This window comes from Somniosus microcephalus, chromosome 2 (assembly GCF_052327205.1).
Source record: "Somniosus microcephalus isolate GS21.2 chromosome 2, FLI_Smic_1.0, whole genome shotgun sequence".
NCBI classification, from domain to species: domain Eukaryota; kingdom Metazoa; phylum Chordata; class Chondrichthyes; order Squaliformes; family Somniosidae; genus Somniosus; species Somniosus microcephalus.
Genome location: NC_140988.1, coordinates 127,847,027 through 127,866,612, shown reverse-complemented (window position 1 = coordinate 127,866,612; position 19,586 = coordinate 127,847,027).

Genomic DNA, 19,586 nt, shown 5'->3' with positions numbered 1-19,586 from the left:
TTCATGGAGCGTCACTCGTGTGCACGACATGACCCGAGTGGCGCCAAACATGACCCGACACGGCCGATGCTTGACCCACGCAGGTGTGAGGCGTCAGTTGTGTCTCAGTGCTGCTACCAGTCACACGTGCGTCTGCTGCTCTCTGATATTTTTTGTTATTTTGTGATTTTGAGTTTAATTTCACTGAAAATGTCAAAAAGAGCTGCAGATACCCCTACCGTTCTGAAATCCAAAAAATTCCAAATTCCGAAACACATCTGGCCCCAAGGGTTTCAGATAAGGGATTAATAACCTGTACTGGGTACGCGGGGGTTGGGGGGGATGCAAAAGGGTGGTGTGAAGGTAAGTGATGAGTGCAAGAGTGTAGAGGTGAGTATTATAAAGTATGTGTCTATACTTAATGCAATAATGACGAGACAGCTTGGAAGATTCAACATAGGTCTTTACTTAATACCAACAGGCGGGAAACTGAGGGGAGATCAGTACCCACAGTACTATTTATACCCCTATGGCCAGGAGTGGTACTACGGTATCACTACGCCCTACAAAGTAGTGCTGCCCTGGCCATAGGTTTAAAGTAACATACCTATTACATACACAACATTCCTCCCCTTTTAATTAAAACGTAACTGTGCAATTAAGTCAATAGATGCCCCATAACTAGGGCTAATAACATTTGGTAACACAATATACATAACATATTTACATCAAGAGTTGTCTACTTATATATATATATAAACAGAAACATGTTATAGATTCAGTCTCTGAGGAGGCCTCCTGTCTCGACTAGGATAACGTCTCTCTAGTCGGTCTCGGTGTAGGCGGCGGTACTTCCGTCACCCCTTCATCGCTGGACTCATTGGTGTCTGATGGCACATCCTGTGCCGTGGAGATCACTGGAGTGCTAAACTCCTCACAATCCTGAGACCTCTGTAACGACAAGCTGGGCCGTGATTCCGCTGTAACAATGTGCTGAGACGTTTGAGGTAGTGAATCAGTTGGGTTTCTGGACTCCACAAGTTGATCAGCATGTCGTCTGATTATGCCTTCCCCTGTCTCAACTGTGTACATCAAGGGTCCCTGGCGGGCCTTTATCGTACCAGACCGCCACTTTTCATTCCTATAATCACGGGCCAACACTTGCTGCCCCACCTCGAAGCTCCGTGTCTGTCTGTCAGGAGCCCTACGAAATACTCGGTTTTCCACATCTCTCCGAATGTTTGGTCTGAGCAATTCAAGGCGAGACCTTAACCTTCTATTAAAGAACATGACGGCGGGGGCCTGGTTGGTCACCGTATGTGCAGCATTACGGTATGCGAATAGGAAGTTGTCCACCTTGTGTTGTAGTGGCAACCTTTCCTCCCCCATCGCCTTGATGGCCTTTTTAAAAGTCTGTACAAATCGCTCTGCCAGCCCATTTGTAGCCGGGTGATATGGTGCGGACGTATAATGTTGCACTCCATTCCTTTTTAGGAATGCTTGAAATTCTTCTGCCACAAATTGTGGCCCATTGTCCGAACAGACTTGCTCGGGCACCCCGTTCCGGGCAAAAATGGTCCTTAAGACTGCGACCGTCTTTTCGGCTGTCGTTGATGACATCTTTATGACCTCCGGCCATTTTGAATGGGCGTCCACTACAATAAGGAACATCGCATCCAGGAAGGGGCCAGCGAAGTCCACGTGGATCCTTTGCCACGGCGTTGAGGGCCACTCCCACGGATGTAGTGGGGCTTGTGGTGATACGTTCTGTACCATCTGGCACCCTTGGCACGCTTTTGCTACTTCCTCAATGTCCCTGTCAATGCCGGGCCACCAGACGTAGGCTCTGGCGAGGCTTTTCATTTTGACACCCCCCAGATGACCTTCGTGTAAGTCCTGCAACACTTTATGTTGTAATTTTTGAGGGACCACCACCCTGGCTCCGCACATCAATGTGCCCCGGCATACGGACAACTGGTCCTTCCTTGCCGAAAATGCCGGCAATGATGCGTCACCCTGCGCCGGCCAGCCTTTCACGGTTAATTCGTAAACCCTTGCCAATGTCGGGTCGTTCCGTGTTTCCCGCTCGATACATTGGCTGGTGATGGGCAAGTGTTCCATAACAGCCGTATGATATATTTCCATGGGGTCCTGTACTATCTCTTTGATCTCGGCAGGCAAGGGTAGCCGCGACAGGCCATCCGCATTGCCATGCTGTTTGGTACCCTTATATTCGATAAGGTACTGGTGTGCTCCTAAGAACAGTGACCATCTCTGTAGCCTTTGGGCCGTCATCAGGGGCACCCCTTTTGTTGGATTAAATATCGACACCAACGGTTGATGATCCGTCAGTAGTGTGAAACATTGCCCATGCAGGTAGTGGTGGAATTTTTTTACACCCCACACCAGACTGAGGGCCTCCCTGTCGATTTGCGCATAGTTTCTTTCGGCTGTAGTTAACGACCTTGAGGCAAATGCTATTGGCCTCTCCGTCCCGTTGGGAAATTTGTGTGACAACACTGCCCCTATACCGTACGGGGAGGCGTCACATGCCAACCTCATTGGCATTTTTGGGTCAAAGTGTGCGAGCACTTCCTTTGATGTAATGAGTTGTTTACCCTTTTTAAAAGCAGCCTCACACGCTTTGTCCCAATTCCAGGAGACTCCCTTTTGCAGCAATGAATTTAGTGGATGTAAAATGGACGATAAGTTCGGGAGGAACTTATGGTAATAGTTTATAAGGCCTAAGAATGATCGTAACTGAGATACATTCTCAGGGGGTGGGGCCTTCACTACTGCCTCGATCTTTTCCGGGGACTTATGCAGGCCTTCCTTATCTATAATGTGACCACAGTATGAGATACGTTCCTGGAAAAACTCACATTTCTGCTTGTTCGCCCGAGCCTGTATTGTTGTAACCGCAGAAGTACTCGCTCCAGGTTAGCGAGGTGGTCGTTATCCGTTTGTCCTGTCACCAGGATGTCATCCAGGTAGCATTGCGTTCCTGGAATGCCCTGTAGGACCTGTTCCATGGTCCTCTGCCATATTGCCGGGGCGGACGCCACACCAAATACCAGGCGATTGTACTGGTACAATCCCTTGTGTGTGTTAATCGTTAGGAGCTTTTTCGAGTCCTGCTCCACCTCCATCTGTAAATAAGCTTGACAAAGGTCAATCTTCGTAAAGTGTCTACCCCCAGCTAACGATGCGAATATGTCCTCTATCCGCGGCAGCGGATACTGTACCGTGCGCAGGACTGGGTTAATAGTTATCTTAAAATCCCCGCAAATGCGAACCTTCTTTGGTTCCCCCGGTGTGTTTGCAGATTTCTTTATAACTGGGACGATGGGCGTGGCCCACTCGCTCCACTCAATCTTTGTAAGGACACCTGCACTCTCTAAGGCATCCAGTTCTGCTTCCACCGCTGGCCGAATGGCATAAGGCACCGGTCTGGCCTTACAAAACTTGGGGTTTGCGTCTTGAGCAATAGTTATTTTTGCTCTAATGTCCTTTAAGGTCCCCAGCCCTTGTTGGAACACCTCTGGCGTTTTTGCCAATAGTTTCGACAGCCTGCTTGTAATAGTTGTATCATCCGTGGTGGTCTCTACTTTTAACTCGTGTATCGACTTCCAGTCGAAATGGATTTTTCTTATCCATTCCCTACCCAAAAGTGGTGGTCCACCGTTTGGTAGGACGTATAAATAAAGTCCTGGCACTTTTCTGCCGTTGTATTTAACTGTTACTTGCATTTTCCCCTTCGGGTAAACTTTTTGTCCCGTATATGTTTTTAATTTAATTTCCGTATCCTTTAAGGGAATACATTTGAACAGCCTGTTATAATCTTGTTCATTAATTACTGATAGGGCTGAACCCGTGTCCAGCTCCATATTAACTTCGACGCCTGCTACCTTCATTTTAACCCACATTGTGCTGTGGTCCTCCGTTTTGTCTACACCATATAACTTGAGACATCCCAGACCTTTAGGCTCTGCTTTTGTGCCTTCCTGTGACTCGTCTGAGCTACTGTCAGACATCTTATGTATTTTTGTCCTTGCCTTGGTACTGCTCGGATTGCCCCCACGATTGGGTTTCGTACCAGACCGACAAACTTTCGCTATATGCCCCTTTTTCCCACACTGCCGGCATATTTTATCATGAAACCAACAATTACTTTGGTCGTGGGTGGTTTTGCCACAACAGTAGCATTTACCTTTGTGAAATGTCACCTCATGGGTGTCATAGCCGGTTGTGTTTTGTCGTATTTGAGCAGCACCCTGTGCTGCTGCTTCGTGGGTCGATGCTATTTCAATCGCCTGATCTAGGCTGAGCTGTTTCTTGGCTAGCAACCGTTTACGTGTATTCTCATTTAACATGCCACAGACAAATCTGTCTCTGATCGCGTCCGCCAATATGGTTCCAAACTGGCAATGTTTGGACAATCTTCTGAGCTCAGCTAAATAGGCTGCCTGTGACTCATCATTCCTTTGGTCGCGTCTGTAGAAGCAGTACCTTTCCACTATAAATGGTGGCTTAGGGTTTAAATGTTCCCTTAACGTATCAACAATTTGGGCGTACATTTTGTCTGCTGGCTTTTCTGGAGTAAGAAGATTCCTCAGCAGACCGTATGTTTTTGCCCCCATAAAATTTAATAAGGTTGCTACCTTTTGGTCATCTTCCACCTTGTTTACTATGCAATAAAGTTCATGCCTTTCGATATAGGCATCCCACTCTTCTGTGTCCTCAACAAATGCTGACAAACAACCTTCTTTAGCCATTTGAAACTTTTGAAGAGAAAAAAAAACTTTTCCCGCTTTCTCCACTAGATGGCGTTTTTCCCGCCTTTTCTCCCTGTGCTGTCAATGACCTCTCTCCAGCGTCGTTATTTTTGGCCCTTGCAGCTCCCGTTCCCCGGGAAGGATTTCAGTTTACCTGGCCCTGGGTGGACTTTTGCCCTGTGGCTGGAGCGCCCGTTCAGCCTCTTCTCTCAGCTGCCGCAGCCTCCACTGGAAACCTCTCTCTCTCGCTCCGTTGCTGCCGCTCCTCCCGAACCCGGAGTGCTGGGCGGCCTCCTTCGGTCAACGCTGGACTCTGCAGGCTGGCTGGTAAGAAGCCTCTCTCCTTCTCTCTCCATACTGCTACCGTTCCTTTGTTGCACCGTGTACTGGTGAGTTCGTACCTTACTCGTCGCCAGTATAAAGTATGTGTCTATACTTAATGCAATAATGATGAGACAGCTTGGAAGATTCAACGTAGGTCTTTACTTAATACCAACAGGCGGGAAACTGAGGGGAGATCAGTACCCACAGTACTATTTATACCCCTATGGCCAGGAGTGGTACTACGGTATCACTACGCCCTACAAAGTAGTGCTGCCCTGGCCATAGGTTTAAAGTAACATACCTATTACATACACAACAAGTATCTGAGGTAAGTGCAAAGTGTTTTTAAAAGTGTACTTACCGTTGTTTCTTCCTGCAGGCTTCAGTCGGTTTGTATGTGGAGAGTCTCGGACCTCCACATTGGGATTGACAGGTGGCTGTTGCATTCACAGATGCAACAACCATCTCAATTCTGTTAAAGAAAATTTGATGGGGTCTTGTATTCAAGACCTCATCAAACTGCAGAGAATATCACTGTTTGACAGCTTCACAGAGCTGTCAAACAATGACAATTCATCAGTCAAAAATTTTTGACTGATGAAATGTCATACGTTGACATTCTCTGCAACCGGCTTTCCCTTAATTGGCCTGCTAAGCCCGCTGGTCATTCAAGGGAAAATAGCGTGGCTTGGCCACAAATCGATGGAGATGGGACATCGACCCGACAAGCAGCAGTCCTGCCTCCAATGCGCCCCCAGTCACAAAATCGCCCCCCAAGGGTCTAGTGTGAATGAGGAACTTAAAGAAATTTGTATTAGTAAAGAAATAATACTGAAGAAATTAATGGGATTAAAAGCCGACAAATCCCTTCGACCTGATGGCCTACATCCTAGGGTTTTAAAAGAGGTGGCTAGAGATAGTGGATGCATTGGTTTTGATCATCCAGAATTCCCTAGATTCTAGAACAGTCCCTGCGGATTGGAAGGTGGCAAATGTAACCCCGCTATTCAAGAAAGGAGGGAGAGAGAAAACGGAACTATAGACCAGTTAGCATGACATCAGTAGTAGGGAAATTGTTAGAATCTATTATTAGGGACGTGTTAATAGGGCACTTAGAAAATCATAGTATGATTGGGCAGAGTCAACACTGATTTATGAAAGGGAAATCATGTTTGACAAATCTATTACGAGTTTTTTTGAGGTTGTAACTAGCAGAGTAGATAAGAGGGAACTAGTGGATGTAGTATATTGGGATTTTCAAAAAGCATTCAATAAGGTGCCACACAGGAGGTTATTACCCCCAATCCTATGAGCCCTAATTTTGTGTATTATTTTAGCATGGATTGAGGATTGGGTAAAGGACGGAAAACAGTAGGAATAAACAGATCATTTTCAGGTTGGCAGATTGTAACTAGATCTGTACTTGGGCCTCAGCTATTTACAATCTACATCAATGACTTGGATGAGGGGATAGAGTGTAATGTATCCAAGTTTGCTAATGATAAAAAGATCGGTGGAAAAGTAAGTTGTCAGGATGATGCAAAGAGGATGCAAAGGGATTTAAGCAGGTTAAGTGAGTGGGCAAGGACATGGCAGATGGAATATAATGTGGAGAAATGGGAAGTTATCCACTTTGGTAGGAAAAATAAAAAAGAAAGTTTTTTAAATGGTGAGAGATTGGGAAATGTTGATATTCAGAGGGACCTTGGTGTCCTTGTACACACATCACAAAGTTAATATGCAGGTACAGCAAGCAATTAGGAAAGTAAATGGTATGTTAACCTTTATTACAAAAGGATTGGAGTATATTACTGCAATGATCTAGGGCCATGGTGAGACCACACCTGGAGTACTGTGTACAATGTTGGTCTCCTTACCTAAGGAAGAATATACTTGCCTTAGAGAGGGTGCAACAAAGGTTCACCGGACTGATTCCTGGGATAGGAGGATTGTCCTATGAGGAGTGATTAAGGAGACTAGGCCTATATTCCCTAGAATTTAGATGAGGTGATCTCATTGAATCATATAAAATTCTTACAGGGCTTGACAAGGTAGATGCTGGGAGGATGTTTCCTCTTGCTGGGGAGTCTAGAACTGGGGGTCACAATCTCAGAATAAGGGGTCAACCCAGTTGAGATGAGAAATGTTTTCACTCAAAGGGTGGTGAATCTTTTGAATTCTGTACCCCAGAGCCGAGGGCTGTGGATGCTGAATCGTTGCGTATATTCAAGGCAGAGATTGATGAATTTTTTTGGATATTAAGGGAATCGAGGGATATGAGGATAGTATGGGAAGGTGAAGTTGAGGTAGAAGATCAGCCATGATCTTATTAAATGGTGGAGCAGGCTCGAAGGGCCAAAAGGCCCACTCCTGCTCCTAGTTCTTAGTTTCTTATGATCCCCATTTTAGACAGCTTGGAGTAGAAATTGGACCTCATTGCACCCATTTTCTGGGCAGAAAAAAGGAGGTACAGAGGTCCAATTTAGGGGGCCAACCTCCCACTCCTGAACAGTGTCAGATATGCATCCAATCCAATTTGCTTCGGGCGCTCCAGAGGCAGCCCTGGTGTCAGGCCAAAACAGGCATTAGGCCATATGGTAATACAAATGCTTTTGAGGGGCTTAATGCCCGTTCTAGAACCCACTTCTGTAATTGGGCTACCCTGAACGGCTGCCAGGCTTACTCCGCTCAGCTTTTCCTAAAGTAGATGTGCTCCAACTAGCAGCCGGAGCCAAAACAATGGAGTTTTCTTGTTGAGAAACCTTCATGAGGAGCAGGCCAATGACCACTGTGTCCTACCCCTTGCTCCACCCAGTATTTACAAAAGAGCCCAAAATTTACCTTTACTTCACAGGTGAGTTGCTCTGGGGCAAATGCTAGGCATCGGCAGCTTTACGGACTCATTAAAATGAGGTCTGGGGTCCAGTATCAATTGGACCTTGGGCCTACCTGTTTGGGAGCAGGGATCGTTCTCTGTGCCCAGTTTGCCAGCACATCAGCGCTAATGAACATCTACCCTCTTGCGACTGTACATAGTCCTTTAGCTGGGAGAATAAGATTAGCTCCATATTTCTAGATCGGTTTGAGCATTTCCTTGTACTTTATTAACTTATTAGCTATAGGAAGGAAACCATGTAAAGCTGGTAAGGCACTTCACAGCCAATGAATTACATTTGAAGTGTAGTCTCTGTTTTATTGGCAAATACAGCCACCAATTTACACGGAGTGAAGTCCCATAAACAGCAATGTGACAAATAACTAACAAATCTGTTTTTGGAGGTGTTGACTGAGGGATACCTGTTGGCAAGGACAACTCCCCTACTTTCCTTTGAATAGTGCCATGGGATCTTTTACATCCACATGAACAGGTAGATAGGACCTTGGTTTAACATCTCATACAAAAGGCAGCACCTCCAAAACTACAGCACTCATTCTAGACTGAGCTGCAGCATCACACTAGATGACGTACTCGCATTCCCTGGAGTGGGGCTTGAACCCATGAACTTTTGACTCAGACAAGAGCGCTATCACTGTGCCAAGCTGACATTTATAATTATTTTACAGCTGCAACAAAGTGTGGCATCTGTGTATGCTCAATATATTTAATATATCACTAATAGATCTCACATGACATTGCTCACAGTGAATCAAAAAATATGCTCATTGATAACATGGGGGTGTTATGTTATTTGATGCATAATGTGTTATCAGGGCCACTGATTTACCGTGACTGAATAAGTTAAATTGTGTTTTCATCACAAGGTATTTTGGGATTTTTGTTGGTATTTTCTACATCAAATTCTGCAATTCTGTCCATTTTCCATGGAAATTGTAAATCATTATCATATGTTCCTTTACATATGTATTCAGTCTTATCTTGCACCTATTTTAAATATCATGATACACAGCGAGATGGTAGGTAATACGTACCAAGCTGGAGTTCAGTATCAACAACAACAAAACAACTTATATTTATATAGCGCCTTTAACATAGTAAAACATCCCAAAGCACTTCACAGGAGTGTTATAAAACAAAATTTGACACCGAGCCACATAAGCAGAAATTAGGGCAGATGACTAAAAGCTTGGTCAAAGAGGTAGGTTTTAAGGAGAGTCTTAAAGGAGGAGAGAGGGAGAGAGGTGGGGAGGTTTAGGGAGGGAATTCCAGAGCTTAGGGTCTAGGCAGCTGAAGGCACTGGTGAAGCGATTAAAATCAGGGATGCTCAAGAAGCCAGAATTAGAGGAGCACAGATATCTCGGTTGGGTGGGGTGGGGGGTGGGGGCTGGAGGAGATTACAGAGATAGGGAGGGGCGAGGCCATGGAGTGATTTGAAAACAAAGATGAGAATTTTAAATTTGAGGCTGTGGCGGAGCCACTGAACAATCAGAATCATTCCTTTAACCACTCTGTAGTGCAGTTGTGGACTGCACCTTTAAGCTGTATGTAGTTTCTTGTATTTCTGCGTGATGACGTCATGACGCCAATCACGTGACCCCCAGTTGGCGCGGAAAGCGTGATGACGTCATGACGTCGGTTTCCAGTATTTAGTGGCAGTCTTGGAGAGGCTGTAGTCCTGCACAGACCTGCTGACATCTGCTCTTGTAGTTTATTAGTTAAAGTAAATTGTTTATTAAAGCTTGATTATTTCGTTTCACTGCGTTGGACTTCGTTATTCGGATAGGAACTTCCGTTCCTACATTGGTGACCCCGAGCTCGTTGGACAACTTTCTTCGAGATACTCATAATGAACACGAACGCCATTGCCCTTAAATTGCCGCAGTTATGGGAACAGCAACCAGAAGCATGGTTTTTCCAAGCAGAAGCCCAGTTTGCTATCCGGGACATTACAGCGGATTCAACCCGTTATTATTACGTGGTTTCCGCTCTGGACAACGCCACGGCTTCACGGGTCGTCAGCATCCTGGGGAATCCACCGGCAGAAGGCAAGTATGAAGCTTTAAAAGATCGTTTGCTACAGGTGTTTGGTTTAACTATGTCGGAGCGTGCACGCAAGCTTATCGCAATGCCTGGTCTTGGGGACTCAAAACCATCAGAATTGATGAGCCAAATGCTCACGCTTTTGGGTTCAGAGCCCCAATGTTTTTTATTTCGAGAGCTCTTCCTCTGCCAGCTACCCGAGCCGGTTCAGGCAGTCTTGGCCAGTTCTACGATTATGGACAGTGCCGAGCTGGCTGCAGAGGCAGATAAGACTTTTATGGTCATACAGCAGAGTTGCGCAGCTACGAGGCGTCTTTCCCCTACGCGAGCAAAGTCCAGCCCTCCTCCAGCAGGCTGGTGTATGTACCACGCCCGTTTTGGCGCCAAAGCTCGACGCTGCCGTCCACCCTGCAGCTGGGTTGAAAAAAAGTCTCCAGCAGACTCTCAAACTTCGATGAAGAAGACAGGGGCTGACAAACACACCCAGTTCACCATGGCAGTCAGTTCAGCAGGAAAACTCCTCTATATTACTGATTCCAGAACAGGGTGACGATTCTTGTGTGATACTGGTTCTCAGTGCAGTATTTTGCCAGTTTCAAAGCTAGATCTACAATCCAGCGGTCACGGCCCTTCCCTCGAGGCAGCCAATGGTGCGGCCATTCGCACGTTCGGTAAACGGACAGTTAATTTAACTCTTGGAGGTCAACGTTTTGTATGGGAATTCATCACGGCTAAAGTATCACAGGCCACCCTGGTGGCTGATTTTATTTGTGCCTATGGTTTTCTGGTCGACGTCCAACATTGTCGACTCATTAATGCATCTACTTTCTATGCGGTGCCTTGTCACCGCAGTACTGCTGTCTCCTGGTCGGTTGCCTGTGCGGTTCCATCGCAGGAAGGGTTTAGGCGCCTACTTGGCGAGTTCCCGGGGCTCACCAGGCCTACATTCTCGGCAGCAGTCGCGAAGCACGGTGTGGTGCATTATATCACCACAACGGGATCGCCTGTTTACGCTCGCGCACGAAGATTGGAACCCGGAAAGCTTATAGCCGCAAAGGCAGAGTTTCAGATTATGGAGCGCCTTGGGATTGTCCGACGCTCCGACAGTCCTTGGTCTTCCCCATTACACATTGTACCTAAACCAGGTGGCGGGTGGAGGCCTTGTGGGGATTACAGATGCCTTAACGAAGCCACAATGCCGGATAGGTATCCAATACCGCATATACAGGATTTTTCAGCTCATTTGGCCGGCAACTCAATATTTTCCAAAGTAGATCTCATTCGTGGATATCACCAAGTTCCTGTGCACCCTCAAGACATTCCCAAAATGGCGGTCATCACACCGTTTGGCCTTTTTGAGTTCCTTCGCATGCCGTTTGGATTGAATAATGCAGCTCAGGCTTTTCAGCGACTTATGGACTCTGTGTTACGGGACCTTCCTTTCATTTTCATTTACTTGGATGATATTCTCATTGCTAGTAAAGATAAGGAAGAGCACATGGCTCATTTACGTACACTCTTTGCCCGTCTCGGCCAACATGGCCTCATTATAAATCTAGCCAAATGCCAGTTTGGGTTAACCAGCATTGACTTTCTGGGGCATAGGATCACCTCAGAAGGCGCCGTCCCACTGGCCACTAAGGTAGAGGCAGTTACGGCATTCCCGCGGCCTCAGATACTTAAATCTCTTCAGGAGTTCCTGGGGATGGTAAATTTTTATCATCGTTTTGTCCCCAAGGCAGCCCAATTAATGCAGCCGCTGTACGAAGCACTCAAAGGGAAGTCGGGTAAAGATGTTATCATTTGGACACCACAGATGGACCAGGCATTCCTGAACACCAAGGCGGCATTGGCAGATGCAACTATGCTTGCACACCCACTCCCGGGCGCGACCATCGCCCTTACTACCGATGCCTCCGATTACGCCATCGGGGCAGTGCAGGAACAATGGGTTGACGGGACTTGGCAGCCATTGGCCTTTTTTAGCCGCCAACTGCGTAAAAATGAGCGAAAATATAGCACTTTTGATAGGGAGTTGCTGGCCTTGTTTTTGGCCATCCGGCACTTTCGTTTTCTCCTAGAAGGGCGTCCGTTTACTGTATTTGTGGACCATAAACCGCTCACTTTTGCAATGGCCAAAACGGCGGAGCCGTGGTCAGCCCGGCAACAGCGCCACCTTACATTTATATCTGAATTTACGACGGATTTACGACATGTGTCTGGCAAAGATAATCTTGTGGCTGATTGCCTGTCGCGTGCCCCAGTCCAGACGATTCACCTGGGAATCGATTTCGTCGGGTTGGCGAAAGAACAGCTGGCGGATCCTGAAGTTCAGGCATATCGGACCATGCCTTCTAGCTTGCAGGTAGCCGATGTTATGTTCCAATCAGCAGGAACCATGCTCTTGTGTGACACATCCATGGGAGTGCCCCGGGCCATTGTGCCAGTCGAATGGCGTAAGAAAATTTTTCAGGTTATACATGGCTTATCACACCCGGGGATGCGAGCTTCACAACGACTTATGTCCCGTAAATTTGTTTGGAAGGGAATGCATTTAGACGTTAAGGACTGGACAAACAATTGCGTGGACTGTCAAAAATCAAAGGTCCACCGTCACGTGAAGGCTCCAATGGCCATCTTTCCAGTGCCTGAACGCCGGTTCGACCATGTACATGTGGACTTAGTGGGCCCCCTCCCCATTTCGCGGGGTTTTATGCATCTCCTGACAATAGTGGACCGTACTACCAGGTGGCCAGAGGCGATTCCCTTGGTTGCTACTACCACAGCGGACGTATCTAGGGCCTTCATTTCGTCGTGGGTGGCCCGGTTTGGAGTACCATCTGATATCTCCTCTGACCGAGGTCCACAATTTACGTCAGAGTTGTGGAATGCAGTTGCACAGGGTTTGGGTACCAAGCTGCACCGTACCACCGCTTACCATCCGCAAGCAAATGGCTTATGTGAAAGGTTTCATCGGTCTCTAAAGGCGTCCCTCCGTGCCAGCTTGCGTGGTTCCAACTGGGTGGATAGACTCCCTTGGGTGATGCTAGGCCTCCGTACAGCACCCAAAGATGACCTCCAGGCTTCATCGGCTGAGTTAGTCTACGGTCAAGCACTTCGAGTACCAGGGGATTTCCTCCCTCCACATACAGAATCGTGGTCGCCTGCTCAGCAGCTTCTTCAGCATCAAGAGGTGGCAAAGAATTTCCTGCCTATTCCAACCTCGCATCACAACCTACAGAGGCCTCATGTTCCGGCAGAACTTATGAGTTCCGATTATGTTTTTATTCGGCAGGATGCTCATAGAGATACACTCAGACCGCCTTATGCTGGACCGTTTCGTGTCATTGCAGCGGGAGAGAAATATTTTACGGTCGAAGTGGGAGGTAAGTCTGATACCATCTCCATCGACCGACTTAAACCAGCCCATCTGGATCGGAGTGAACCAGTGGTTGTTGCTCAGCCACCTCGCCGTGGACGACCACCGTTGGCTACTAGACCAATTAAGCAGCAGTCTACTATTAAATTGCCTGCTTCAGCTTCATCCTCGTCTACACCTTCTGCTACTGTTTCCTCCACCCCAGATGTACCGCTTCAGACACAGCCAAGTATTGGCTCATCTTCCAACGGTCCATTGTCTGAAGTTCGTAGTCGTTCGGGCAGAATCATTAAACCTCCTGCACGTTTGACGCTGTCTGTTAAAGAGAATTCTGGGGGGGAGCCTGTGGTGGAGCCACCAAGAGACACTGAACAATCAGAATCATTCCTTTAACCACTCTGTAGTGCAGTTGTGGACTGCACCTTTAAGCTGTATGTAGTTTCTTGTATTTCTGCGTGATGACGTCATGACGCCGATCACGTGACCCCCAGTTGGCGCGGAAAGCGTGATGACGTCATGACGTCGGTTTCCAGTATTTAGTGGCAGTCTTGGAGAGGCTGTAGTCCTGCACAGACCTGCTGACATCTGCTCTTGTAGTTTATTAGTTAAAGTAAATTGTTAATTAAAGCTTGATTATTTCATTTCACTGCATTGGACTTCGTTATTCGGATAGGAACTTCCGTTCCTACAAGGCATTGCTTAACAGGGAGTCAATGTAGGTCAGCAAGCTCAGGGGTGATGGATGAACGGTACTTGGTGCGAGTTAGGACACGGGCGGCCGAGTTTTGGATGACCTTAAGTTTACGTATGGTAGAACGTTGGAGGCCAGCCAGGAGTGCCTTGGAATAGTTAAGTCTAGAGGTAACAAAGGCATGGATGAGGGTTTCAGCAACAAATGAGCTGAGGCAGGGGCAGAATCGGGCAATATTACCGAGGTGGAAATAGGCGGTCTTAGTTATGCCACGGATATGTGGTTGGAAGCTCATTTCAGGGTCAAATATGACACCAAGGTTGTAAACAGTCTGGTACAGCCTCAGACAGGGAGAGGGATGGAGTCAGTGGCTAGGGAACGGAGTTTGTGGCGGTGACCAAAGACAATGGCTTCGGTCTTCCCAATATTTAATTGGAGGAAATTTCTGCTCATCCAGTACTGGATGTTGTAATGTATGTAATGTATATATACCTTAAGGGAGAGAACTACTTTTTACAGCTCCTGTATACTGTAGTACCGGCAGTGACCACACCTGTATATAAACCCTGAGTAGTGATCTGTACAATTAGTTCTAGAGTAACCCTCATTCAGAAAACACCTGTTGAATCGTTCCCTGCAGTCTGATTATTGAAGGACACAACATTAAGATACACGGATCTAACATTGGCGACGATGCAGATTCGAACCTACCTGCAACTCTGCATCACCACCCAGGGATTCACTCCTGGAGAACAGTGGAAGGAGGTCGAGTCCAGAAGCACGGGCGTCGACCACGGGCAACCGCCCAGTCATCCAGCGGAGATTTGAGCATCGCAGGGGAGGCTGTCGAGAGCCAGGCTTGGCTTTCCAGTCATGGTGGTCCAGCGAAACAGGCTGGCAACAGGTACTGCGCAGACCCTTCCCGAACAGCGGCGGCTAGAGCCCGACCGAGCGGCACAGAAAAAGGCCGAGCAGCGTCGACGGGGGAGAGAGAGAGGGCAGAGCGCACAGGGCGCAGCCGGTGTTCAGGACCGAGCGACGTCAACGGGGAGAGAGACGAGAGAGAGCAGAGTGCAGCCAGTGTTCAAGGGCCGAGCAGCATCAACGGGGGGGAGAGGCGCGCAGGAAAACGCAAGGCGCTGCCATTGCCACGAGGACCGCAGAGAGCGGCATTGGCAGCAGCGCAGGAGCAGCGCACAAAACCCACAGGGCGTCGCCATTTGCCACGAGGACCGCCAAGAGCGGCGTTGGCAGCAGCGCGGGAGACGCCATTTTAAGCCGCAGCGGGGAAGAAAGGAAAGCGCGGGAGACACCATTTTAAGCCAGTCTAACCACACCCAAAAATGCCAAAGAGTGGCAGTATCACAGCGTTCGACAATGAAGTCAAAGATTGGACGACATATGTCGAATGCATAGAAGTATACGGCAAGGTGAATGAAGTGCCAGATGACAAGAAAGCACTGGTATTGTTGAATTTAATGGGTGCAAAAACGTATGGCTTACTACGAAACCTAGTAACCCCAGAGAAGCCAGTAGAAAAGGATTTTGAAAACATAGTGTCAATCCTACAGGACCACTTAAACCCCACATCGCTGCTCATAGCAGAAAGATTTAAGTTTCACAAAAGGAACCAGCATAAAGATGAAAGTAATGCTGAGTATTTAATGAAACTGCGCAAGCTATCGAAACACTGCCAGTTCGGAACGGGATTAGCAGATACTTCAAGGGACTACAAGTGGCTATTCTCACATACACCCTTGAGAGATACAAAGGTTGTCTTGAAGACGTACACGGGGCAAAACGTCTACCCCAAAGGAAAAATAAGGGTGAACGTTATATATAACGGCAAGGAAACACCAAAAATGGACCTATATGTATTGCCAGATGGAGGACCACCACTACTAGGACGTGAATGGATCCGGAAGATACAGCTAGATTGGCATTCCATACAAGCACTGACTGTAGATGCCAAAAAGGATGACGACATCACACCTGGATGACTGTCAAAAATGCTAACTGACACACAAGAAGTGTTCCAGCAGGGACTCTGAACACTAAAAGGCATAACAGCGATGATCAAAATAGAGGAAAATGCAAGCCCAAAGTTTTTTAAGGCCAGACCGGTACCTTATGCAATCCGCCCAGCCGTCAAAGCAGAGCTGGAAGGTTTGGAACGTTCAGGAGTACTGTCCAAAGTGGACTGGAGCGAGTGGGCTACACCCATCGTTCCTGTAATGAAGAGGTCGTTGAGTAATACGCCTGGGGAACCAAAGAAATTCGCATCTGTGGGGACTTTAAGGTGACAGTGAACCCAGTCCTTCACACGGTACAATATCCGCTTCCGCGGATTGAAGATATTTTCGCCTCGCTATCTGGAGGGAAACGCTTCACTAAGATTGATCTGGCCCAGGCGTACCTGCAAATGGAGGTTGAAGAAGGCTCGAAACAGTACCTCACGATCAACACTCATAAAGGCCTCTACCAATACAACCGGCTGGTGTTCGGGGTAGCATCAGCTCCGGCTATTTGGCAAAGGGCAATGGAACAAGTCCTGCAAGGGATTCCAGGGACCCAGTGTTATTTGGACGACATCCTGGTCACGGGCGAAAATGACAGTGATTACCTCACCAACCTGGAGCAGATGCTCACTAGATTGAAGGAATATGGGCTCCGAGCTAATCGCCACAAATGCGAGTTTTTCCAGAAGCAGATCTCGTATTGTGGCCACGTTATTGATGAAGAGGGGTTACATAAGTCCCCTGAAAAGATTGAGGCAGTAGTCAAGGCTCCAGCACCGGAAAATGTGTCACAACTGAGGTCGTTCCTCGGGCTGGTGAACTACTACCATAAGTTCTTGTCGAATTTGTCCACCGTACTACACCCACTGAACACCCTACTGCAAACGGGGGTACCATGGAAGTGGAGTGACGAATGTAAATGAGCTTTCCAGAAGAGCAAAGCATTGATCACATCAAAAGAGGTGTTGGCTCATTTCAACCCAGCACTACCAATTTGGCTGGCGTGTGATGCATCACCCTACGGCATTGGAGCGGTGCTGTCGCACAAATTCCCGGACGGCTCGGAGAGGCCAGTAGCCTTTGCGTCTCGGTCACTAACCTCAGCCGAGTGTAACTACGCCCAGATTGACAGGGAGGCCCTCAGCCTAGTGTGGGGAGTGAAAAAGTTCAATCACTATCTGCACGGGCAGAAGTTCACCTTGCTGACTGACCACCAACCACTTGTCTCCATCTTTAATCCAAAGAAGGGCGTTCCGGTGATGACTGCGCAACGGCTACAACGATGGTCCCTTTTTCTAGGGGTGAACCAATATGAAATCGAGTATAAGGGCATGAAACAGCATGGAAACGCTGATGGGCTATCATGCCTGCCACTGCCTACTGCGGAGGAAGCACCAGCAGTGGATCCTGTCGAAATATTTCATTCGACTATAATTGAATGCTTGCCAGTAACTAACGCTGGTATAGAGAAGGAGACCCGAAATGACCCGACACTGTCTCGGTTATATGATTTGACGGTGAAGGGATGGCCAGCACATGGCGACTCACTGTTGCCAGCATTCTCATCCAGACGAGAACAGCTGTCAGTATGCCAGGGGACCTTGATGTGTGGATCCCGAGTGGTAATTCCACCCAAGTTAAGGGAGAGAGTGCTCAATGAGCTTCACGAAGGTCATCTGGGAGGGGTGAAAATGAAAAGCCTTGCTAGGACTTATGTGTGGTGGCCGGGGATCGATCAGCAAATCGAGGACCTGACAAAGAGCTGCTCAGGATGCCAGAAGGTCCAAATTGCACCACCACATGCCCCTCTACACCCATGGGAGTGGCCCTCATCTCCATGGCAACGGGTGCATATTGATTTTGCTGGTCCATTCATGGACTCAATGTTTTTAATAGCCGTGGATGCGCACTCAAAATGGCCTGAGGTGATCAAAATGTCCTCCACCACCACGGAGAAAACTATTGCAGTCCTACGGACCATTTTTGCCAGGAACGGCTTGCCAGAGCAGATTTGCTCTGATAACAGACCACAGTTTGTGTCCGAAGAGTTTTGAAGATTTATGAAAAGGAATGGGGTAAGGCATTACACATCCGCCCCGTATCATCCAGCCACAAATGGATTGGCTGAGAGGTTCGTACAAACCTTTAAAAAAGCAGTAAAGGCCATGTGCGATGACGACATTCCACTGCAGCATAAGGTGGACAATTTCCTGTTAGCCTACAGAAATGCGACACATGCAGTCACCAACCAGGCCCCGGCCATGATGTTCTTTAACCGAAGGTTGAGATCTCGTCTGGATTTGCTCAGACCAAATGTACGAAGAGATGTTGAGAGTAAGCCGACAAGGAGCTTCAATGTAGGGAAACCAGTCTTGGCCCGCGACTACCGAACAGAGAAATGGCAACCAGGAATGATATGCACACGGCAGGGGCCACTAATGTACACAGTGGATGTTGGGGAGAACATTGTGAGACGCCATGCTGACCAGATCCTAGAGTCACAGGAACGAGTCAACCCCATGTCTCGGCCATACGTACCTGGTGAGGAACCCGACGTACAGGTCGCATCTATCTCAGAAACAATAGCATTGGAAGCTGATGAATCAACTGACGACAGGGTGCTAGAATTGCCTCCGCACCAAGAGCGAGACACTCGGGAAAGGCGTTATCCAGAAAGAATCAGGAAGCCTCCCAGAGACTGAATATATGAATGGACTATTTTCATATAACATTGTGTATTAAAAATGTTAATTGTTAAATGAGTATTATGGTACTGTTAATCTAAAAGGGGAGGAATTGTAATGTATGTAATGTATATATACCTTAAGGGAGAGAACTACTTTTTACAGCTCCTGTATACTGTAGTACCGGCAGTGACCACACCTGTATATAAACCCTGAGTAGTGATCTGTACATTTAGTTCTAGAGTAACCCTCATTCAGTAAACACCTGTTGAATCATTCCCTGCAGTCTGATTATTGAAGGACACAACATTAAGATACACGGATCTAACAGATGTCAGACAAGCAGTGGAAGACTCGAGAGAAATGGTGGTGAGTTAGAGCTGGGTGTCATCAGCATACATGTGGAAACTGATGCTGTGTTTTCGGCTGATGTTGCTGAGGGGCAGCATGTATATGAAATAGGAGGGGGCCAAGGATAGATCCTTGGGGGACACAGAGGTAATGATGCGGGGATTCTCTGGCTACAATGAGACCGATAAGAATGAAACCAGGCGAGTGCAGTCCCACTGAGCTGGATGGCGGTGGGCATTTACTAGCATCTCGTATTTACTGGTCCTGAGGAGGGGAGAGAAGAAGGTCATGGGGTTTAGTAGCACTGTGGCAAAGGAGACCTGGGCTGTGGTAGTATTGGTAGTCCTTGGGGGTTACAGAGCTGAATTTTAATGGGGAAGGCAGTTTGGGGGTGGGCGGGGGCTGCGAGGCGGTCGGGATAATGGGTTTGCCACAGGCTCTGCCGA